Source organism: Pseudophryne corroboree, chromosome 2, assembly GCF_028390025.1.
Source record: "Pseudophryne corroboree isolate aPseCor3 chromosome 2, aPseCor3.hap2, whole genome shotgun sequence".
Taxonomy (NCBI): domain Eukaryota; kingdom Metazoa; phylum Chordata; class Amphibia; order Anura; family Myobatrachidae; genus Pseudophryne; species Pseudophryne corroboree.
Genome location: NC_086445.1, coordinates 560,529,501 through 560,553,243, shown reverse-complemented (window position 1 = coordinate 560,553,243; position 23,743 = coordinate 560,529,501). Strand labels below are relative to the sequence as shown.

Genomic DNA, 23,743 nt, shown 5'->3' with positions numbered 1-23,743 from the left:
ACTCTTCCGATGGGTACCAAACACTGCTGTATGATTCCTGTTAGACCCTTCGTACGATATAAAGAGGGATTCCTCAGCTCTGGGACATTGTATTTTAACCAAACTTTCAGAATCTATCAAAGGGACCATGATCTATAAACTACATTAATTGTGAAAATATGTAACGAATGAGTCGCACGCTACGACTATATAAACTCTACCGTAAATACGCATACCGCGCCTGCGAGTGCACGCTATTGCGGGTATGCGCCTCCACGGGAGAGCGTACGCACGCGCAGCGCGGACCAGTGTGCGGTGCAAATATGGCAACGTGCATTGAGACATTTTTTCTGACTTTGACATATTATATACTGGTGGTCAGCAAACTGTGCAAAACTGAAATGCACCACAGGTATGGATGGATAGTATACTTGACGACACAGAGGTAGGTAGAGCAGTGGCCTACTGTACCGTACTGCTATATATTATATACTGGTGGTCAGCAAACTGTGCAAAACTGAAATGCACCACAGGTATGGATGGATAGTATACTTGACGACACAGAGGTAGGTAGAGCAGTGGCCTACTGTACTGTACTGCTATATATTATATACTGGTGGTCAGCAAACTGTGCAAAACTGAAATGAACCACAGGTATGGATGGATAGTATACTTGACGACACAGAGGTAGGTAGAGCAGTGGCCTACTGTACCGTACTGCTATATATTATATACTGGTGGTCAGCAAACTGTGCAAAACTGAAATGCACCACAGTATGGATGGATAGTATACTTGACGACACAGAGGTAGGTAGAGCAGTGGCCTTCTGTACTGTACTCCTATATATTATATACTGGTGATTAGCAAAATTATGCACTGTACTCCTACTATATACTACAATGCAGCACAGATATGGAGCGTTTTTAAGGCAGAGAACGTATAATACTGGCGGTCACTGGTCAGCAAAACTCTGCACTATACTCCTCCTATATAATACTGCTGGTCCCCAGTCCCCACAATAAAGCAGTGTGAGCACAGATATATGCAGCACACTGAGCACAGATATGGAGCGTTTTTCAGGCAGAGAACGTATAATACTGGTGGTCACTGGTCAGCAAAACTCTGCACTGTACACCTCCTATAATACTGCTGGTCCCCAGAATAAAGATATTTGCAGCCCCCTGAAACAAAGTGCGAGGACGCCAGCCACGTCCTCTCACTATCATTTCCAATGCACAAGTGAAAAATGGCGGCGACGCGCGGCTCCTTATATAGAATCAAATCTCGCGAGAATCCGACAGCGGGATGATGACGTTCTGGCGCACTCGGGTTAACCGAGTCATACGGGAGAATCCGAGTCTGCCTCGGACCCGTGTAAAATGGGTGAAGTTCGGGGGGGTTCGGATTCCGAGGAACCGAACCCGCTCATCACTACTTAGAATACACTTTACCATGGAGCCGCTGCGGCAGCTAAACCTAGTACACACGCTACGTACTTTATACACTGTTTGCGTACGGAGTCCCGTATCACTGTACGGACTTAGCGTACAAGCGCCGCGCTGGGGGTACAAAGTACACACAGCGCGCACACACCCAGAGATACACTTTAAACCTTCACAGTAATGCAATGCAATGCTATTACACTTTAAACCTTATGCAACAATGCAGTGTGATGCTATTACACTTTAAACCTTAGCAGGGATAGAAATACACGACACCAGTCTGTAGTTAAACCACTGGGTTCCGACACCACAGCGTATTATTGCTGAAAGGGGGTTACAATACAAACAATACAATACAATATAACAGAGTAAATGGCTACATTCAATGGTACATACTTGAGTGGACAAGCTTGCGCAACCCGGCCGGTCCCCGGTCATCTGATAGATAACTTTGTGAGTCTTGTGTGTGACCAGGCTGCAGCAGGCTTTATTTATACAATTCTTCCAAAAGCAATACAATGGATACTGCACTTTTACAGTACAGGAGAGGTCATAGGTCGATTTGAATAGGTAGGCGATGTCTTTCCCAACTGCTCTTGTGGGTGGTCTCCTCTGGATTCCCGCCGCATACATAATGTACAGTAAATACAGTTTATCTCTATATTCTGCTCCTGCACATAACTATCCGCAGGAACATGTGATCTTCCTCAAACCAACACCGGAATGTTTCCCTTAAAATACCCTACAGCTGGATAACAAATACCACCTTGTAACCTTGTTCTGTCCCCTCCTATCCTGTAAAGGTGAATCCCTTTGTTCTGTTACCATTAAAACTGATGTTAATTTCTGATGTGGTGCTAGGAGACTATGTGTACATTGTGCACTATTTGGATTAAATATGTAATGTGTTTTGATAGCCTTCCGTGCGTTCACAAACTCTACCGTAAATACTCGCTAATGCGCAGGACCGCGGGAGCGACCATACGCAAATTGCGGATATGCACACGCACAACAGAACAAGTGCACGCAGGGAGGCCATCTGTGTGTAGTTTGTACGTTATGTGTGTACTGCAATATTTTTCGACTTTGACAATGGGTTACCTCGGGAGATAGTCTCTGATCGAGGGGTACAGTTCACTGCAAGATTTTGGAGGGCCCTCTGCTCAGCCTTACAAATAAAACTCAAGTTCTCATCTGCTTACCATCCACAAACTTATGGGCAAACTGAATGTGTCAATCAAGATTTAGAGACTTTTCTCCGCGTTTATCTCTCTCCTTCACAGGACGATTGGGTGGAACTGTTACCCTGGGCCGAGTTTGCCCATAATCATCTGTACCACTCTTCCACTGGTGAGTCCCCATTCTTCATTAATTATGGATTCTATCCACGAGTCCCAGAATTACCAATTTTTCCTTCGGAGGATGTTCCTGCTGCAGCCTCCACTCTCCGGCACTTCAGTCAAATCTGGAGTAGGGTTCATGCTAATCTCAAGAAAATCTCTGGCCGCTACAAATTCTTTGCGGATAGAAAACGTCGAGCAGCTCCTCAATACAAAGTTGGTGACAGAGTATGTCTCTCTACCCGCAATCTTCGTTTAAGAGTACCCGCTATGAAGTTTGCTCCGAGGTTCATCGCCCCTTACCCCGTTTTGCAAGTCCTGAACCCCGTTGTCTGCAAATTGGAATTGCCTTCCCATTTTTGGGTACCAAATTCTTTCCATGTTTCTCTCATTCGTCCCCTCATTTTAAATCGGTTTCATTCGGAGTCTCCTAGCCCAACCTCGGTAGAGACTGAAGCTGGAACAGAATTTGAAATCAAAACTATTCTTGACTCTCGTTATCTTCACAAGAATTTATAGTATCTGGTAGAATGGAAAGGTTATGGTCCTGAGGAGAGGAGCTGGGTCAAAGCTTCTGAAGTCACTGCTCCCCGACTAGTCCGGAACTTTCATTCTAAACATCCAACGAAACCAGGAAAGTGTCCAGGGGCCACTCCTAGAGGAGGGGGTACTGTCACACTCGCGGCGCTGTGGCTGCCGCACTTACCGCTCCAGGTGCGCTGGGTCTCCCGGTGGTCGTCACCCCGGGTGGGCTCCGGGTCATCGCGTCTTGCTGTGCTTCAACATCATTCTCAAATCTTCATTCATCTCTTCAGCATCGCTCACAAGTTCTTCATTCTTCTGTGTGCTTCAACATCGTTCTCAAATCTTCATTCATTTCTTCAACATCGCTCACCAGTTCTTCATTCTTCTGTGTACTTCAGCATCACCCCCAAGCCTTGGCCACAACTAATTCTTTAGCATTACACGTCGGTTACAACGGCTAAGTTCTGCATGAGGAAAACCTACATCCGGCCATCTCTGCTCCGACCCAGCTGTGGTTCCTCTTCCCGATCATTGGAAGAACCCCCGAGTTCTCAACACTCCCAACCCAGGTCAGTGATAGTCCCCCTCCTCCAGACTGGCAATCACCGTCCGAAGTGATTCCATCTTGAACTTGAACCTTTTCAGGAAGTAATTCAGATCTTTCAGATTTAGGATTGGTCTGACCGAGCCATCCGGCTTCGGAACAACAAAGAGGCTTGAATAAAAACCCTGCCCTTGTTGTGACAATGGTACCAGGACTATAACCTGGTCTTGACATAATTTTTGGATTGCCGCTGTTACTGCTTCTCTCTCTGGCGGAGAAGCTGGCACGGTCGATTTGAAAAATCGGCATGGGGGAATGTCTTGAAACTCTAGTTTGTATCCCTGGGATACTATTTGCAACACCCAGGGATCCAGGCCAGACAGAATCCAATCCTGGCTGAAGAGTTTGAGATGTGCCCCCACCCGAGCGGCCTCCCGCAAGGGAGTTCCAGCGTCATGCTGGGGATTAGGCAGAATTAGGGGTAGACTTCTGCTCTTTCCCCTTCCCCTACCTGCAAAGAAGGGGGAACCTCTCATCTTTTTGTATTTATTGGGCCGAAAGGACTGCATTTGCGGGTGATAGGTCTTTTTTGCCGGTGCAGGCGCAGAGGGCAAAAATGTTGACTTACCTGCGGTAGCCGCCGAGACTAATGCATACAGGCCATCGCCAAATAAGGCCTCACCTTTATATGGGAGAGCCTCCATGTTTCTTTTGGAATCTGCATCTGCGTTCCACTGGCGAATTCATAACGCCCGCCTAGCCGATACTGCCATGGTAGCGGCTTGTGAACTCAAGAGTCCAATATCCTTCATTGCTTCCAGCATGTAGGCGGCAGCGTCCTTGATATTCCCTAACTTAAGGAGTATCTCATCATTATCAATCGTGTCAATTTCTGATGACACGCTTTCTGACCATTTTTCAATAGCGCGACTCACCCATGCGCAGGCAATAGTGGGCCTGAGCAGTGTACCAATGGTAACATAAATGGATTTCAATGTCGTTTCCATTTTGCAGTCTGCCGGCTCTTTAAGAGAAGCCGTGCCAGGAGCAGGGAGAATGACCTTCTTTGTCAACCTGGAAAGTGCACTGTCTAACGTTCTAACACAGCGGGTGACTCCCATTTTTTCCTGTCTTCAACCGGGAAAGGATAAGCTATGTGAATCCTTTTGGGAATACGAAATTTTTTATCAGGATTCACCCACATCCATTCAAACAGAGCATTTAGTTCATGTGAAGGAGGGAATGTGACTTTGGATTTCTTTTCCTTACATTAATAAGCTTTCTCCTGAGGTACAGGAGTGCTTTCTGTAACCTCCAACACGTCCCTTATAGCCACAATCATATATTGTATACTTTTTGCCAATTTATGATCTATCTCTCTGGATTCACTATTGTCGACACAAGAATCAGAATCCGTGTCGGTATCAGTGTTTACAACATTTGCAAATGGTCTCTTATGTGACCCAGAGGGGCCGCCCGCATAAGGAATAACAGCATCCTGAAAAATCACATCTTCCACAGATTTTCTCCAGCATGCAGCCTTAGATTCAGACTTATCTAATCTACAGTTAATCAGATGCATACTGTCACATAGCTCTTTCACCCATGCAGGCTCTTGGTGTGCCGGTAGCGCCACCACATTACAACTCTGTGTCCCTAAAATGGCTTCCTCCGGGGAGGAACTCCCTGCCTCAGACATGCCTCACACATGTACACCACACTCACAGACACACTGGGACTTATTTTGGGGACAGACCCACAGTAAAATCTGTCAGAGGGACACAGGATAGGAGCAGCCAGTTCACAAACCCAGCGCCAGTATTGCCTGTGAACACAGTATGTCCACAGCCCAAAAGCGCTTTTAAATAGTAATATACACTATCAAATGCACCACAATCGCTTTGTGCCCCCCCCCTTTATAGCACCCTGTACTTGTCAGAAGTGGAGGAGAGGGCCAGCGTGTTCTCTGCAGCCTGAGGAGAGAGAAAATGGTGCTGGCTCTGTGAGGGGGGTGACGGCGTGCTGTGGGAGTGAGCATCTAGACACGGCTAGCGTTCAGTTCCCTTCAGGAGCTAATGGTGTCCTGTCAGCCAGAAACAGAGCCATGAAACTCTGAGGAAGTTGGTTCTGCTTCTGCCCCCTCAGACCCACGAAGCAGGGAGTCTGATGCCAGCAGATCTCCCTGAAAATAAAAAACCTAACGTAAGTCTTTTCAGAGAAACTCAGTAGAGCTCCTCAGAGTGCATCCAGTCGACCTGAGCACATGTCTAAAACTGAGGTCTGGAGGAGGGACATAGAGGGAGAAGCCAGTGCACACCCAATGAAAAGTCTTTGGAGTGCCCATGTCTCCTGCGGATCCCGTCTATACCCCATGGTCTTGATGTCGTCCCCAGCATCCTCTAGGACGTATGAGAAAGGAGAATTACCCAGCTATCACAATGATCTAATGAAACAACAGTATGCTAAAACGGAAGATTCATAAATACAGTACAGTATAAAGCAAATGTAAAATTGGCCATGTTCCTATTGGGAAAACCATAGTGAATAAGCAATAACTGGATATATTTAGACCAGCTATGCCGAGACAATTAGGGCACCCAACTAACAATCATCTCTCAAATATGATTAATTTTAATGTTTTCATTGAGGCCTTGAGGGTAAAGAGTGCCCAAGGAAAAAATCCAAAAGGCCTCCCATTTACACAACATGTTGAATCTATCCCCACCCCTAGAGGTATTGTGTATGTGTTCAATTCCTTGGATTTTAAGAGTGCTGATGTCACCCTGATGTGGGATAATAAGATCCATTCCTCTACATTCACTAAAGAAGTAGATTGTCACACCTTCTTAAATTATTCTAGTTGTCACCATAGACCATGGATTAATAAAAACCCCATAAATCAATTTATCGGAATTCGTAGAAATTGTTCAGATCAAGATACCTTCTTACGACAAATTCATGAACTTGCGTGTTCATTTAGCGAGCAAGGTTACCCTAGAACAGTGCTAGCACATGCATTTGATGACATGTTAACTTACGATCGCACTACCCTCCTAAATCTAACAGTAAAGGAAACTGACCATATGAGAGAAAATTTTGATCATTTAACAATTACTCTCGTGAACTTAGCTCAATCATAAAGAAAAACTATCTTATTTTACAAGGTGATAATATTTTATCCTCTTGCCTTGAGAGACAACCCAAAACAGTGTTCAAAAAGGCTAGAAGCTTACAAAACTTTCTGTCTCTGAGCCATTTTACTATGAACAAATCCATAGATATTAAGGAGCCTGATTGGTTGAGTGAACTGAAAAAGAACACATACACAATACCTCTAGGGGTGGGGATAGATTCAACATGTTGTGTAAACGGGAGGCCTTTTGAATTTTTTCCTTGGGCACTCTTTATCCTCAAGGCCTCAATGAAAACATTGAAATTAATCATATTTGAGCGGTGATTGTTAGTTGGGTGCCCTAATTGTCTCGGCATAGCTGGTCTAAATATATCCAGTTATTGCTGATTCACTATAGTTTTCCCAATAGGAGAACTGACAATTTTACACTTGCTTTATACTGTATTTATGAATCTTCCGTTTTAGCATACTGTTGTTTCATTAGATCATTGTGATAGCTGGGTAATTCTCCTTTTCATTTAGTGGGTACGTGTATGTGTGTGTACATACATATGTGGTGACAAACGCCTGTGCTGTAATCATACACATATATATGCCCCTATTCATATTTGGTACCCTTATGTCCTTATATGTACATTGGGATGTATATTATTGCTCTTTTGAGCTTTTAATCAGTTTAGTGATTTCAGCCGTATTCTCTTTAATTCTCATTCTAGTAATGTTTTATTATTTTTCTATCTGCAGTCTCATATGATACGTTATCCTTCATTTCTTTGTTCTAAATGTCATTTATACCTTGTGAAACGATTCCATATTAATATGTAAATATCCTCACTTTTACATATGCATTTCAAGTTATATCTGCATCACAATATAAATTGGTGCAGTCAGTGAGAGCTCTCTCCTGTGTTTTCTCGTTCTAAATGTCTTTTATAATTTGTGAAGTATCTTAGGACATAAAAACATTGATCTCAACTATATCTGTTTTGAAAAAATTATACAAGGGAATCAAACCTATGAGGTTGAGCTTTCTACCTTAGTGCTCTCCAGCATTAGCCCACCAGACTATATGAGCTCTTGGTTTAAAAAAAAAAGCATATTAGGTTACTTTGTAATTTATATTGTGCAATGTTCCAGACCAATGTCATGCATAGAACATTTTTTTAACTTTTAATATTTTATATATTTTTCTTTCTTTGATTAATTCAATACTTTTATGGAGCTCCGTATAAGGAGAATTAAAATGAATGATATAAATGATTGCTCTATTTATACTGATTATGTTTGTAACCTGGATAAGGTACTGAATTAATTACCTGTTTATTTTTCACCTGTCATCTAATGAGCAATGCCTTTTGATTGGATGGCCTCTATACAAATACCTGCCAAAATGGACACTTAGTATACCTTCTGATGAAACCGCTACCCTGCTTATAGTGGCGAAACGCATCAAGGAATTGCCTCCCCACCCGTGGAATCGACCTCTGACTGAGCTTGTCACCACTCCGCTCCATGCAGCCCGTATTCTTCTCTCCCACAGTCTGCATATCAGACATATCCTCGCCGCCAGAGACGTCCGGCTGTGCGGCTACAGCTCACCAGCGCACACTGAGTAAGCCTGCAGTGGAGATGGGGACACCGCTGAAACAGCAACGGATGGAGGTTTGAAAATACTTCCAATACCGGTGAGCACTGAACTAAAGCGGTCATTATTGGGCCGCTACATTATATCGTTAGTAACAGCTCAAGATATCTGCTGATGCAATTGACATTCCATTAGGATTTTGAACTAGCACATAATCAATTGGCTAAATTAGCCTATCTGGACTTTCAAACATCAGCTATTGCGTCGCAATTTTCCACGTGAGGTGTCCATTCAATATAGTTCTTAATGTTTTAATTGTTATATTTTAGTTGTTTTTATTAAACTGTGCATTGTTTTCTGATTACCACTGTCTATTAAATTGGATGGTTATATGATGATTTAGCGCTTCCTGTGTGTATATATTCATATACATTACTATTTTATTTTTGATGCGACTTTGAATAATTGCAGATTATTCTTTGGGGGCAGCATTATAGAATCTCCTTATCCAGGTTATTATTTAATTAAGTTGACAATAGGTGCACCTGATTGTCTCCTTCTTTTTTTCTAAGTAAAATTATACTGCTTTCACATCGCAAACCCTGCTTTTGAAACGGTCCTTTAAACGGTTCTCAAAACGGGTCTGAGCAGTTAAACCCCCTTCACATTGCATGTTATAACTGGTATATTACCATTTCATTACCGTTTTGGTACCTTTCACACTGAACCCGTTTCTCCCATAGAAAACAGTGGTTGTCATTTTAAATGGACTTTTTTGGCCCACACATTATTAATAATTATTATTAATTAATTATTAATAATTTGGCTAGTCGTACGATGGAACCCAGCAGCTTCAAGCATCTTTACCATGTTTATGTAGATTACTGCATCCTTCACTGTCCCAGTGATTTGTCTAGCAATTTCTTCATCCCCTCTCATCCTAAGCAGCTCCCTACCTCCTCATCACTCCAATTTGCCATTTTAAACTGTATTCTGTATAAAAAAATGCTTCTTCACTCTCATGTGTTTCCTCCAGTTTATTTCCTGCTTCTGCCTGGTGACATCACGCATGGAGACAGCCTATCAGCTTCTGTGGTTTGGAAATACCGTTTCAAAGCCTTTCACCTTGCACAATGAAACGGGTCTGAATCGTGTAGGACCCTGCTTTTTAACCGTTTTAAAATACCAGTAATCTGTAACCAGTAAATTCAAAGTGGCCCTTTCACACCGCAGCTAGATCCGTTTTGGAAGGCTTAAAAAATGGCAATTTACCGGGTTATAGCTGTGGTGTGAAAGGGGTATTAGTGAGAGCTGTTTTGACTATAAGAAAGGTATTAGGTTATGTGCATATAGTTGGCTTTGATTCATGAATGTTCAGATTTTTTTTTTCTTTAGAACTTCATGAGGGGGAGGTTTGGGGGGAAAGCACTTTATCTCCCCACTCATTAAACAAATGAAAAACAAAGCTTGTGAGCATACTTCTGCTGCTGTTTATTAAGTACTAGGACAGTGGTTCCCAATTTTTTTGAATCACGACAACCTAGGCCAAAAGTTTCTTATTTATTCAGAAAATATGAAATTTAGTACATTTTATTTATATGTCATCCATAGGTTGTTAATTGGTGAGGGACGGTATTTGCTTGTGATTTACCACATACTTTATGTTTGGAAGCCACAAGCCTTGGTTTTGCCTATTACATTGACCATAAATAATTTGAATTTGTCCTGAACCACCAACCCAGGGCACCTCTGCAAGTACCCCGAAGCACCCCAATGTGCTAAAGTACCCAGTTTGGGAACCCCTGCACAAGGAGCTTCTTACTCTCCTGTTGATCTAATGCTAGGGAGCACTAAGAAAATGGAGCAATATATACAGTAGATAAAACAAAGCTGCCCAAGTCTCTTGCATGTATAATTATAACATTTACCTAATTTCACTCAAGTACAATTCCAGCAGATCAACATCAACTTGATGGCAACAAATGGCAATATTCTATTGAATAATACAGTTATTCTGTTCCTTGGCTTCCTGTGTTCTAGCTTGTCCAATGGGGTTGCCTGTCTGCTGACTAGATAACAAATAAACCACCACCAGACTAGGGGCTGGTTCCTCCCAGGTCTGTATATACTGTATAGTGTTTCCCTTACACTATATATCTAGTGTAAATATATAATGTCGGACTGGGGCATGAAGGGCCCATTAGGGGATTAAGAGGAAATGGCCCAAGGTTAAGTGGTGTGGCCAGACAACAGAGGAGGTGAGGCCAGGCACCATAGAGAAATTTGGCCAACCATTAGCAAGGACATGCATAGAACAGAGCTTCTGTACAAAGAATGGGACAGGATTGTCAGGGCCACCTGTTTTGATTGGTCTGAGGGCAAATATTGGTGTAGTTTCCATAGAAACAAAACTGCTCCATCAAGTACTGACCCCTAGATGAGGGGGTGGGACCCTCATGCAGTGTGGCCCACCCTGTACGCCTGTTGGCCAGACCGACCCTGTACATAAACATATATTCCTAGCGCTAGCTTGCTTTGAATTCATACTGCTCCCCCTACACTCTCCTCCTTGGAAACTACACCTGGGACACAGAGGAGTCTGTGGAGGAGGAAGCGGCATTAATTCAACGCAAACAAGCTACAGATATACTGTATCTATCTATCTATCTATCTATCTATCTATCTATCTATCTATCTATCTATCTATCTATCTATCTATCTATCTATCTTAAGAATATTATAAATATACAGATACATCCTCATACATCATTGCTGCAGTTGCACTGAATAGCACCTCTCTGTGTACCAGGTCCTGTGAGACTCTGCTAGAATTGGGTGACTTTTTTTTTTTTGCCAAAAATGCATCTTAGCCATAACGCGATGCAGCTAGGGCACACCAGGAGACTGTGCTGATTAATTTGATATGTGACTCTTGCGTGCGATTGAGTCTCTGAATCTGTATACAAAGTGCTACAATGTAGCAGCCGCAGCTTTTTTTCAATACAAATTCCATTATGCTCTCTATACAGACCTGATCGCAGCAGCAGAGAGTTAGATTTGGGTGGGGTGTATTCAAACTGAAATCGAAATTGCAGTGTGAAAATAAAGCAGCCAGTATTTACTCTGCATAGAGACAAATAAACCCACCCAAATCTAACTCCCTCTGCACATGTTATATCTGCCCCACCTGCAGTGCACGTGGTTTTACCCATTATAGATTCTGCTATTGCAATCAGGTCTGAATTAGGACCTTAGTCACATACAATATACAAGTGTTGCATATCAAATTAATCAACAAAGCCTTGTGGTGCATCTTACTCAAATCGTGTTGTGCATTTTAAGCAAAAAATAGGATTTGAATTACCTACCGGTAAATCCTTTTCTCGTAGTCCTTAGAGGATACTGGGGTTCCATTTAGTACCATGGGGTATAGACGGGTTCACTAGGAGCCATCAGCACTTTAAGAACTTGATAGTGTGGGCTGGCTCCTCCCTCTATTCCCCTCCTATCAGACTAGGAAACTGTGCCCTAGGAGATGGACAAACTTTGAGAGAAGGATATAAAAGGATAGTGGTGAGATTCCGAACCAGCACACACAAACAAGAGGAAAGCCATGCTAACCAAACTTGGAACAGGAACAGCAACGGCTGAACCAAACAACAATACTTAACCAAGTAACGGACTACGAGAAAAGGATTTATCGGGAGGTAATTCAAATCCTATTTTCTCTTACGTCCTAGAGCAGTGGTCTCCAACATTAATTGGGGTGTGAGCTACTTTCGGAAAAAAAAACCTCTGGAAGAGCTACCCCCTCCCCCCAATGCGCTCACATTCCTGTGAAAGTGGGTGCGGTCTCACAAAAGTGAGTGTGGCTTCGCAACAGTAATGCACCCCTGCGTAGTGCCAGATACACAAATAATGCCCCTCAGCAGTGCCAGATACACAAATAATGCCCCTCAGCAGTGCTAGATACACAAATAATACCTCCCAGCAGTGCCAGATACACAAATAATGCCCCTCAGCAGTGCCAGATACACAAATCATGCCTACCAGCTGTACTAGATACACAACTCATGCCCCTCAGCAGTGCCAGGTACACAAATAATGCCCCTCAGCAGTGCCAGATATACAAATAATGCCCCTCAGCAGTGCCAGATACACAAATCATGCCTCCCAGCTGTGCTAGATACACAACTCATGCCCCTCAGCAGTGCCAGATACACAAATAATGCCCCTCAGCAGTGCCAGATACACAAATCATGCCTCCCAGCTGTGCTAGATACACAACTCATGCCCCTCAGCAGTGCCAGATACACAAATAATGCCCCTCAGCAGTGCCAGATACACAAATAATGCCCCTCAGAAGTGGTAGATACAGAAATCATGCCTCCCAGCAGTGCCAGATACACAAATAATGCCCCTCAGCAGTGGTAGATACAGAAATCATGCCTCCCAGCAGTGCCAGATACACAAATCATGCCCCTCAGCAGTGCCAGATACACAAATCATGCCCCTCAGCAGTTCCAGATACACAAATAATGCCCCTCAGCAGTGCTAGATACACAAATAATGCCTCCCAGCAGTGCTGAATACACAAATAATGCCCCTCAGCAGTGCCAGATACACAAATCATGCCCCCCAGCAGTGCCAGATACACAAATCATGCCCCCCAGCAGTGCCAGATACACAAATCATGCCCCCCCAGCAGTGTCAGATACACAAATCATGCCCCCCAGCAGTGCCAGATACACAAATCATGCCCCCCAGCAGTGCCAGATACACAAATAATGCCCCTCATCAGTGCCAGATACACAAATAATGCCCCGCAGCAGTGCCAGATACAGAAATCATGCCTCCCAGCAGTGCCAGATACACAAATAAAGCCCCTCAGCAGTACCAGATACACAAATAATGCCCCTCAGCAGTGCCAGATACACAAATAATGCCTCCCAGTAGTGCCAGATACACAAATAATGCCCCTCAGCAGTGCCAGATACACAAATAGTGCCCCCCAGCAGTGCCAGATACACAAATAATGCCTCCCAGCAGTGCCAGATACACAAATAATGCCCTCCAGCAGTGCCAGATACACAAATAATGCCCCCCAGCAGTGCCAGATACACAAATAATGCCCCCCAGCAGTGCCAGATACACAAATAATGCCCCTCAGCAGTGCCAGATACACAAATAATGCCTCCCAGCAGTGCCAGATACACAGTTAATGCCCCCCCCAGCAGTGCCAGATATACAATTAATGCCCCCCAGCAGTGCCAGATATACAATTAATGCCCCTCTGCAGTGCCAGATACACAAATAATGCCCCCCCCCAGCAGTGCCACATATACACTTAGTGCCCCCAGCAGTGCCACATATACAATTAGTGCCTCCCAACAGTGCCAGATATACAATGAATGCCCCCCAGCTGTGCCAGATACACAAATAATGCCCCTCAGCAGTGCCAGATACACAAATAATGCCCCTCAGCAGTGCTATATACACAAATAATGCCCCTCAGCAGTGTCAGACACACAAATAATGCCCCTCAGCAGTGCCAGATACACAAATAATGCCTCCCAGCAGTGCCAGATATACAATTAATGCCCCCCAGCAGTGCCAGATACACAAATAATGTCCCCCAGCAGTGCTACATATACACTTAGTGCCCCCCAGCAGTGCCACATATACAATTAGTGCCTCCCAGCAGTGCCAGATATACAATTAATGCCAATAAAAAGATAGATATATATATATATATATATATATATGGGTGCGCTGTCAATGGCAGCCTGTGCAGGAATGGTTAGTCCCTAATGAGATATGAATCAAAAGGAAAAGAATGAACTGGCGCCGGCTGGATTTCAAATAATGAACAGATATAGATTTTCAATAAATGATTAATTCATAAATTTATTACAATAAAGACTAAAATTAATAGATACATAAAAAGATGGTTAGTCTTCAAAAAAGTATAAAAAATTTAGTCTCTCAGTAAGTTAGATTCGACCACTTATGCCCCAATTAAAACAATTAGCATTTGCTTCTGGCTAGGGCTCCTTTCTCCGAGCAGTCCTCAAATGATTTTTAAGTGTGGATATTACTCATTATCTCTGGAATTGTCCCCTTGGGTCTCAATTGCCAGCGGAGATCCAGTAGCAACAGGGGTATGTCCAAGGTTTCCAGATGAACAACACTTATGAGGATCCTGTGGGAGTATGGAAGTCCAATTGTTGCCGGATTGAATGGGAATGGCAGAAGGTGCAGTGCCTGTGGTCAGGAGTAGAGGCTCAACACGTTTCGCTGGTCTTAGTGGCTGCCAGCTTCCTCAGGAGCATATATATATATATATATACACACACAAATAATGCCCCTCAGCAGTGTCAGACACACAAATAATGCCCCTCAACAGTGCCAGATACACAAATAATGCCTCACAGCAGTGCCAGATACAGTTAATGCCCCCCAGCAGTGCCAGATATACAATGAATGCCCTCCAGCAGTGTCAGATACACAAATAATGCCCCCCATCAGTGCTATCTATACACTTAGTGCCCCCCAGCAGTGCCACATATACAATTAGTGCCCCCCAGCAGTGCCAGATACACAAATAATGCCTCCCAGCAGTGCCAGATACACAATTAATGCCACCCAGCAGTGCCAGATATACAATTAATGCCCCTCAGCAATGCCAGATACACAAATAATGCCCCCCAGCAGTGCCACATATACACTTAGTGCCCCCCAGCAGTGCCACATATACAATTAGTGCCTCCCAGCAGTGCCAGATATACAATTAAGGCCCCTCAGCAGTGCCAGATCTACAAATAATGCCTCCCCCACCCCAGCAGTGCAATATACACAAATAATGCCTCCCCCTCCAGTAGAGCTGACACTGTGCTTGAGGGGAGGAGATGAGGAGAGTCCACTGGCAGGCAGCCACAGCACGTCTCCTCGCTCTGAAGTAAGTACCCGCGGCGCCGCTGCTGAAATCTCCGAACGCGCGCCACATGGCCATTTGAAATATGGTGCAGACCACCACCCAATCAGGAGCCGTAAGCTCTGATTGGCTGGCGGTCCGCACTATATGTCAAATGGCTGCGCGGTCAGAGACGTCAGCAGCGCCGCCGCGGGTACTTCAGAGCGAGGAGATGCGCTGTGGCTGGCTGCCAGTGGACTCTCCTCATGGCCGCCGAGAGCTACCTAGGAAGCGGTGCCAAGCTACCCATCGCTCGTGAGCGACCGCTGTCCTAGAGGATACTGGGGTTCCATTTAGTACCATGGGGATGTACCAAAGCTCCCAAACCGGGTGGGAAAGTGCTGAGGTTCCTGCAGAACTGATTGACCAAACTGAAGGTCCTCAGAGGCCAAAGTATCGAACTTGTAAAATTTAGCAAACGTGTTCGAACCAGACCAAGTAGCTGCTTGGCAGAGTTGTAAAGCCGAGACATCCCTGGGCAGCCGCCCAGGAAGAGGCCACCAACCTAGTACAGTGGGCCTGTACCGATTTAGGAACCCGCAAACTTGCCATGGAATAAGCATGCTGGATAGTGAGCCTGATCCAGTGTGCTATTGTCTGCTTTAAAGCAGGACACCCAATTTTATTGGGATCATAGACAACGAACAGCGAGTCAGATTTCCTGTGACGAGCTGTCCTCTTTACGTATACCTTCAAAGCCCTCACAACATGCAAAGACTATGAAGTAGCAGAGGTGTCGGTGACAACTGGAACCACAATAGGTTGGTTTATGTGAAACGCAGACACCACTTTAGGAAGAAATTGCTGACGAGTTCTGAGTTCAGCTCTGTCCTCATGGAAAATTAAATAGGGGCTTTTGCGAGACAGAGCCCCCAGCTCCGACACACGTCTTGCTGAAGCCAAGGCTAATAGTGTGACGGTCTTCCATGTAAGATATTTTAAGTCCACCTCCTGTAACGGTTCAAACCAGTTTTGATTGGAGGAACTGCAGCACCAAATTGAGATCCCAAGGTGCTGTGGGAGGCACAAAGGGAGGTTGGATGTGTAGAACACCTTTCAAGAACGTCTGGACCTCAGGGAGAGAAGCCAATTGTTTTTGAAAGATAATGGACAAGGCCGAAATCTGGACTTTTATGGAGCCCAGACGTAGGCCCACATCCACACCTGCCTGCAGAAAAAGCAGGAAAACGTCCCGGATGAAATTCCACCGCAGAATAATTTTTGCTCTCACACCAAGAGACGTATTTCTTCCAAATACGGTGGTAATGTTTAGACGTTACCCTCTTCCTGGCTTGGATCATAGTCAGGATAACTTTGTTAGGGATCCCTCCTCTGGCTAGAATCTGCATTCAACTTCCATGCCATCAAACGTAGCCACAGTAAGTCCTGATAGATGAACGGGCCCTGTTGCAGAAGATCCTCACGAAGAGGTAGAGGCCATGGATCTTCGGTCACCATCTCGAGAAGATACGCATACCAGGACCTTCGCGGCCAGTCCGGAGCAATGAGGATTGCTTGAACCGTTTCCCTTTTCAATCTTTTTAGAATTCTTTGGATCAGAGGAAGTGGAGGAAACACGTACACCATGTGATAGACCCATGGAGTCGTCAGAGCGTTTACTGCCACTGCCTGTGGGTCTCTCGACCTGGAACAATACCGCTTGAGCTTCTTGTTGAGATGAGAGGCCATCATGTCGATTTGTGGAAATCCCCATCAACGTGTCAAGCACCTGAACACTTCCGGGTGAAGGCCCCACTCCCCCGGGTGCAGGTCATGTCTGCTAAGGAAGTCTGCTTACCAGTTGTCTACTCCTGGAATGAAGACCGCTGACAACGCCACAGCGTTCTTTTCTGCCCAGAGGAGGATTCTTGACACCTCTGACATTGCTGCTCTACTTTTGGCTCCGCCCTGTCGGTTTATGTACGTCACTGCCGTCACATTGTCCGACTGGACCTGAATGGCCCGATCTTGAAGAAGATATGAGGCCTGCAGAAGGGCGTTGTATATGGCCTTGAGTTACAGAATGTTGATTGGAAGGATGACTTCCTGACTTGACCATCTTCCTTGAAACTGCACCCCCTGGGTGACTGCTCCGCAACCTCTGAGGCTTGCATCCGTGGTTAACAGGATCTAGTTCTGAATTCCGAACCTCTGACCCTCGTCAAGGTGAGAAGTCTGTAGCCACCACAGAAGGGAGATCCTGGCTTTTGGCGACAGACGGATTCTCTGATGCATGTGAAGATGCGATCCGGACCATTTGTCCAACAGATCAAGTTGAAAAGGTCTTGCGTGACACCTTCCGTATTGAAACGCCTTGTAAGAGGCCACCATTTTCCCCAGAAGGTGAATGCATAGATGCACCGATATCCAGGTTGGCTTCAGGATATCCCGAACCATCGACCGGATTACCAATGCCTTTTCCAATGGAAGGAACACTCAGTGTCCAGTATCATTCCCAGGAATGGAAGCCTCCGTGTTGGCTCTAGGTGAGATTTCGGAAGGTTTAGAATCCACCCGTGATCCTGGAAAAGTTTGGTTGAGAGACCAATGCTGTCCAGCAACCTCTCCCTGGACGGCGCCTTTATCAGAAGATTGTCCAGGTACGGAATTATATTCACTCCGTTTGCGGAGTATAAACAACATCTCTGCCATCACTTTGGTGAATACCCTCGGTGCCGTGGAGAGACCAAATGGCAGGGCCTGGAACTGGTAGTGACAGTTCTGCAGTGCAAACTGAAGATAAGCCTGATGAGGTGGCCAGATTGGAATGTGAAGGTATGCATCCTTGATATCCAGAGACACTAGGAATTCCCCTTCCTCCAGACCTGAGATCACTGCTCTCAGAGACTCCATTTTGAACTTGAACACTCTTAAGAACGGGTTCAAGAACATGAGGTTCAGAATCGGCCATACCGAACCGTCCGGTTTTGGAACTACAAACAAGTTGAAATAATACCCCTTGTTGTGAAGATGAGGTGGAACTGGAACAATGACTTGATTCTGTACCAGTTTCTAGATGTCCTGCTGTAATGTTATACTTGCCTCTTGTGAAACTGGCAAGCCTGATTTGAAGAATCTGTGAGGTGGGAGCTCTTGGAACTTCAGTCTGTAGCCCTGGGAAATAAGATCTATGACCCAGGGATCCTGACACGAACTTGTCCAGATGTGACTGAAGAATTTTAGTCGGGCTCCCACCTGACAGCCCTCCAGGCATCGCGGCCCACCGTCATGCTGAAGGCTTTGAGGAAGCAGAGCCTGAGCTCTGTTCCCGAGCACCTGCAGTTGCTGGTTTGCGTGGTTTACCTCTTGCGCCTCTGGAGGCGGTAGAAGCACCTCTGGATTTGCCCTTAAACTTGGCCGTCCGAAAGGACTGTAAATTTGAAGCTGAATAAGCTTTCCTGGCTGGGGGAGCTGCGGAAGGAAGATATGTAGACTTACCCGCAGTAGCTTTGGAGATCCATTTGTCTAGTTCATCTCCATACAAGGCATCTCCTGTGAATGGTAGGCCTTCCACGCCTTTCCTGGAGTCCGCATCAGCAGTCCACTGGCGTAGCCATAAGCCCCTGCATGCTGACACTGCTATAGCGGTGGTGCGTGCATTAAGCAAGCCTTTCTCTTTTATGGCTTCCACCTTAAAGTTCGCAGAGTCCTGTATATGCTGCAGGAGTAAAACAACCTCCCCCTAGACAAGGAATCTAACCCCTCAATTAGGTTGCCTGACCATTTAGCAATGGCTTTTGTGATCCACGCACAAGCAACAGTGGGTCTTTGGGCCACCCCAGTAGCTGTGTACAATGATTTGAGTATAGTCTCAGTCTTACGAGGGACAGGCAATACAATTTTTTGTAATGGCCTAGAGACTGATACGTCCACTATCAGCGGATTTTTCTCATTTTTTCCTATCCTCCAGAGGAAAAGGAAAAGAGGAGAGCAACCTTCGAGGGATTTGAAATTTCTTATCAGGATTAACCCACGGTTCTTCAAACAGGGTATTCAATCCCTTTGACGCAGGAAAAGTGACTGAGGACTTCTTTTTTACATTTAATATAAGATTCCTCACACTCCTCTGACTCCTTATCAGGAATTTGCAGAACATCTCTGATAGCCCCTATAAGAGCCTCTATTCCCTGTGACACAGTAGCATCCCCCCTCCAAATCCACCTCGCCCTCCTTCCATGTCTGACCCGTCAACGTCAGACTGCAGGATATGGGCTAGAGATCGTTTTTGCGGACAAATGGGAGGGGATTGAGACGCTGGTTTGGGGACTGAGTCTCTATTCATAAACTCATCCACAGTCTGTCTTAAGTATTGCGTCTCTTTCTCATTGCGGGATAATTTCGTAGAAATATTGGAGATCATTCCTTTAATGGAATTAACCCACTCCGGCTCATCCCCGCTATTCTGGGAAGGTGCACTGCCCTGAGTACCCAGTAGTGAGCCCCCTGGTAAAGAGGAATACTCCGCTGTACAAGAAACACACTCTTTGCCTGACATAATGTAAATGTGATAGCACACACACACACAGGAAAAGGTTAACCCACAATTAACCCAGAGAGCCCTTCAGGGAGACACAGAGTTATTTGGAGCCAGCCCCCACCGCACCCTTATCGCTAATGCCAAGCTTAGCTGGGTCGCAGTCTAAGTACCGAGATAGGGGACTTAGTACACTAATAATCGCTCCCCCCCTGCTATGACCCCCTGGTATCGCTGAGGTAATCTGGAGTCTCTCCAGCTGAGCTGCGCATCCCTGTCAGTCAGCATCTGTGTCCACTGGGAAAATGGCACTGGTGAGCTGCTGGATCCGCTCATAGTGAAGGCCCCTTCAATGGCGCGCGGTCTTCCCGCTTTTTATACTGGCTGAGGTAATCTGGTGCTTAAAATGGAGAGAAAACCATTTTAAGGCTGTTTTTGCCAGTGTGGGTACTGTGTACAGTGTACTGAGACTCAGTTGTGTACTGTGTCTGGAGATGCATTCCGCCCCGGTTAGAAGCCGTGCGTCTCCATACCCTCATGCCGCCATAATGGCCGGCGCCCCGCTAACCGGGACGCCGGCTTAGTACTCACCACTCTTCATTCTTTTGGCTCTGTTAGGGGTGGTGGCGTGCTGCTGGAATGTACACTCGCCGTGGTGGGGCTTGCGAATAGTTCCCTCAGGAGCTCAATGTCCTGTCAGCAGGGAACGGGACCATTAACCCTTAAAGAGGTTGGGCCGTCGCCCCCCCCCCCTTAGTCCAATGAAGCAGGCAGGCTGGTGCAATCCAGCCCTGCCTGAAAATAAATAAACATCTAAAATAAATGCAGAAAACTCTTCAGGAGCTTCCATAAGCGTAACCAGCTCCTCCAGGCACATTTTCTAAACTGAGTCTGGTAGGAGGGGCAAAGAGGGAGGAGCCAATCCACACTATCAAATTCTTAAAGTGCCCGTGGCTCCTAGTGGACCCATCTATACCCCATGGTACTAAATGGAACCCCAGTATCCTCTAGGACGTAAGAGAAAAAAAGATTACCATTGCTAGCAGAGTTGCATGGGACCTGGAGGCTCAATCGCCCCCAGGCTTCTCACGCTGTGTGCATATTGCTAGATGCACAGTATAAAGATCAGCAGCAGCTTCTACTAGGGTGGAGGAGGGGGGTTGACGCTGCCCGTGCTGCAGCGTCCCTGTCGCTGGGTCCAGTGCCTGTACAATGTAGTTGACAGACGCAGGGTCCGGTACATGCCTAGTAGCGGCAACAGTACTGTGCATGCGCAAAACCCCCAGCTTCTTTGGACTGCATTGACTGCAGCCCATAAAAGTCAGCTATGTCTGCCCGAAGGACAGGGAGTGGCTTCCTACAGTAAGCCAGCTCTCTGCTAATTGCAGCTCAGACTACTAGTCCCAGAGGGAGGAAATACCTCCCAATTAGACTGCCTGTCAAGAGGGTGACTGGCAGCAAGGACTTCCAATAAGAAGTCAATGCCAGTCACAGTGTAGCCAGCACAGTCTCACGGACTGCACCAATGCTCAATGACATGAGTCTTAGTGCTGGATTTTACTGGGGGGGGGGGGGGGGGGGGGGGCTGCAGTTCTGCAGCCCATAGGTAAAATCCGCCACTGACATTGAGGCCACATCTGTACAAATGGCAGCCTTTTTTTCAGACAACCAAACAGATTGTCTTGGGGGACTTCGCAGGGACAATGTGTTACTGTCTCTACAAGATTTTTCCCTGTATAGCAGGGAAAAGAAAGTTAAACGGTAATAATCGTAACACTATTGCCCAAAATACTCAAGACAAGGGGCCTTATTCAGTAAGGCCCGCATATGCAATGCAATTGCATTATGCACTTCACAGGCCTAGTGCGCAGGTGCAATGCGATCGTATAGCATTTAGGCGAACGCCTCTGTCTGATTGACAGGCAGAGGAGTTCATGGGGTGGCAGCGCAGTGTTACAGGACGATGAAAACGGGGGCGGGCGGTGCCGTTTTTGGCTGCTACAATACAAAACATGGGGCGGTGCGCCTGCCTTCACAACTAGGCTGCGCAGGCAGGAGGCAACCCTTGTTTTGCAGGGGTCAGCGATAGGATTGCAATTGAATTGCCATCGCGTCGCTGGGCTGCCTTTAGCATGCTGGGCGGTCTTGACCTGTGCTTGGCAGCTCCCAGCATGCGACTGATAGCAGAGGCAGTTTTGCTATATCAGCAAAATTGCAACTGAAGCTAAATATGGTCCAATATCGCTAACATTGCTAAACAGACCCCTAACAGTAGGACCAGAAGATGTTATTTTTCATCTTGACAAACCCTTTTGCAATGCAGGAAAGGGTAACAAATTAGTTCACATTGGTGCAAATGTGTAACATAAACCTGGATTTGCTCAGCATTCAAAATTAGGTCAACATCATGAAAAAGTTTGCTGTGAACATTATATATAAACCAAACAAAAAGCACAATGGATCTTGATAAGAGGTGGATGTTTTAGTGCATGCATATCATCACAAAGCATGATTAAAATATCTTCTAGATAAAAACAGCTCTTTTTATGTATTTGTATAGCAATAACCGTCTGAGATTTGTTAAGAACTGAGACAGATCTTATCATATCCATATCAGCACGTGTCAGGGTAACTTACCTTTCAGATTCTCTCCAGTCCTATTATTACCTCTATATAAATTTATGTTGCGATGTTTTGGAAGTAGCATGAAACTGATCTTACTTGGGAGAAAGTAAGAATGTGTACAGACAATGTCTCTATTATTCCCAGTATACACTGTTTACAAGGCAGGTCACTGTTGCTAGGACGACCCTGCTAGCTAATCCGCACACTATTAACACAATGACATAACTACTACAGTATTTCACAGGATGACTATGAAGAGTTTACTAGGAAAAAATAGCCCTCGCTAACCTATTATATGAACCTAAGCATTTGTATAGTACAAGAAATAATATAAAATCACTTTTTGTATTAAATGCAAAATGCTAATCTTTCCGAAAAGTAATAAAACACAAAAATGAGGATTGTAGAAGTAACACAAAATGTGTTTTTAGTCATGTATCTCACAATTTGCCAAAAAATAGGATTTTACTTACCTACCGGTAAATCCTTTTCTCATAGTCCGTAGGGGATACTGGGATTCCATTTAGTACCATGGGGTATAGACAGGTCGACTAGGTGCCTTGGGCACTTTAAGAATTTGTTAGTGTTCGCTGGCTCCTCCCTCTTTGCCCCTCCTACCAGACTCAGTCTAGGAAACTGTGCCCGAGGAGACGGACAAACTTTGAGAAGGGATATATCAAAAAAGAAAGATAACCCAGCGCAAGCAGATAATATTCAGATATCTGCAGCCTCTAAAGTGGGTATGCTCCTCCCACAATATGGCAAAAAGACTAGAAAATTTCCTTCCACAAGTGAAAAGAAAGTAGAGGCGCTGATATGAGAATATTATTAATACACACGTCTATGACAATATATATATATAATTAATCATTTTTTATTTTAAGCAATAAAAACAATTATTTATATTAATATTAGTACCGGCCGGTAAATACATTAAATGCTTTACATAATTTGTATAATTCTTAAAACTAAATAATATAAAACAAATACGTTCCTATATAAAAAAAAGGGGAATATTTGTCGAAATGTCCTTTATAGCAGACAATTATCAGGGCATTTTGGGATCTATTGCACTGATGTATATACCCAGCTCAATGATAATGATCCCTCTTCCCGTCCGCT

General features: G+C 45.1%; 1 protein-coding gene across 4 annotated transcripts in view; it reads right to left on the bottom strand.

The window, feature by feature from the left end:
- LOC135035683 (uncharacterized) overlaps positions 1-22,765 on the bottom strand; it is a 231,396-nt gene extending 208,631 nt beyond the window's left edge. For 2 of the 4 annotated variants that reach the window (XM_063954365.1, XM_063954362.1), the window contains exon 1: positions 22,634-22,763. The gene's annotated coding sequence lies outside the window, so the exon portion shown is untranslated. Of the gene's footprint in view, positions 1-22,633 lie in introns of all 4 variants that reach the window. The other 2 variants (XM_063954358.1, XM_063954360.1) reach the window with 2 other exon arrangements.
- Positions 22,766-23,743: the final 978 nt, after the last annotated feature.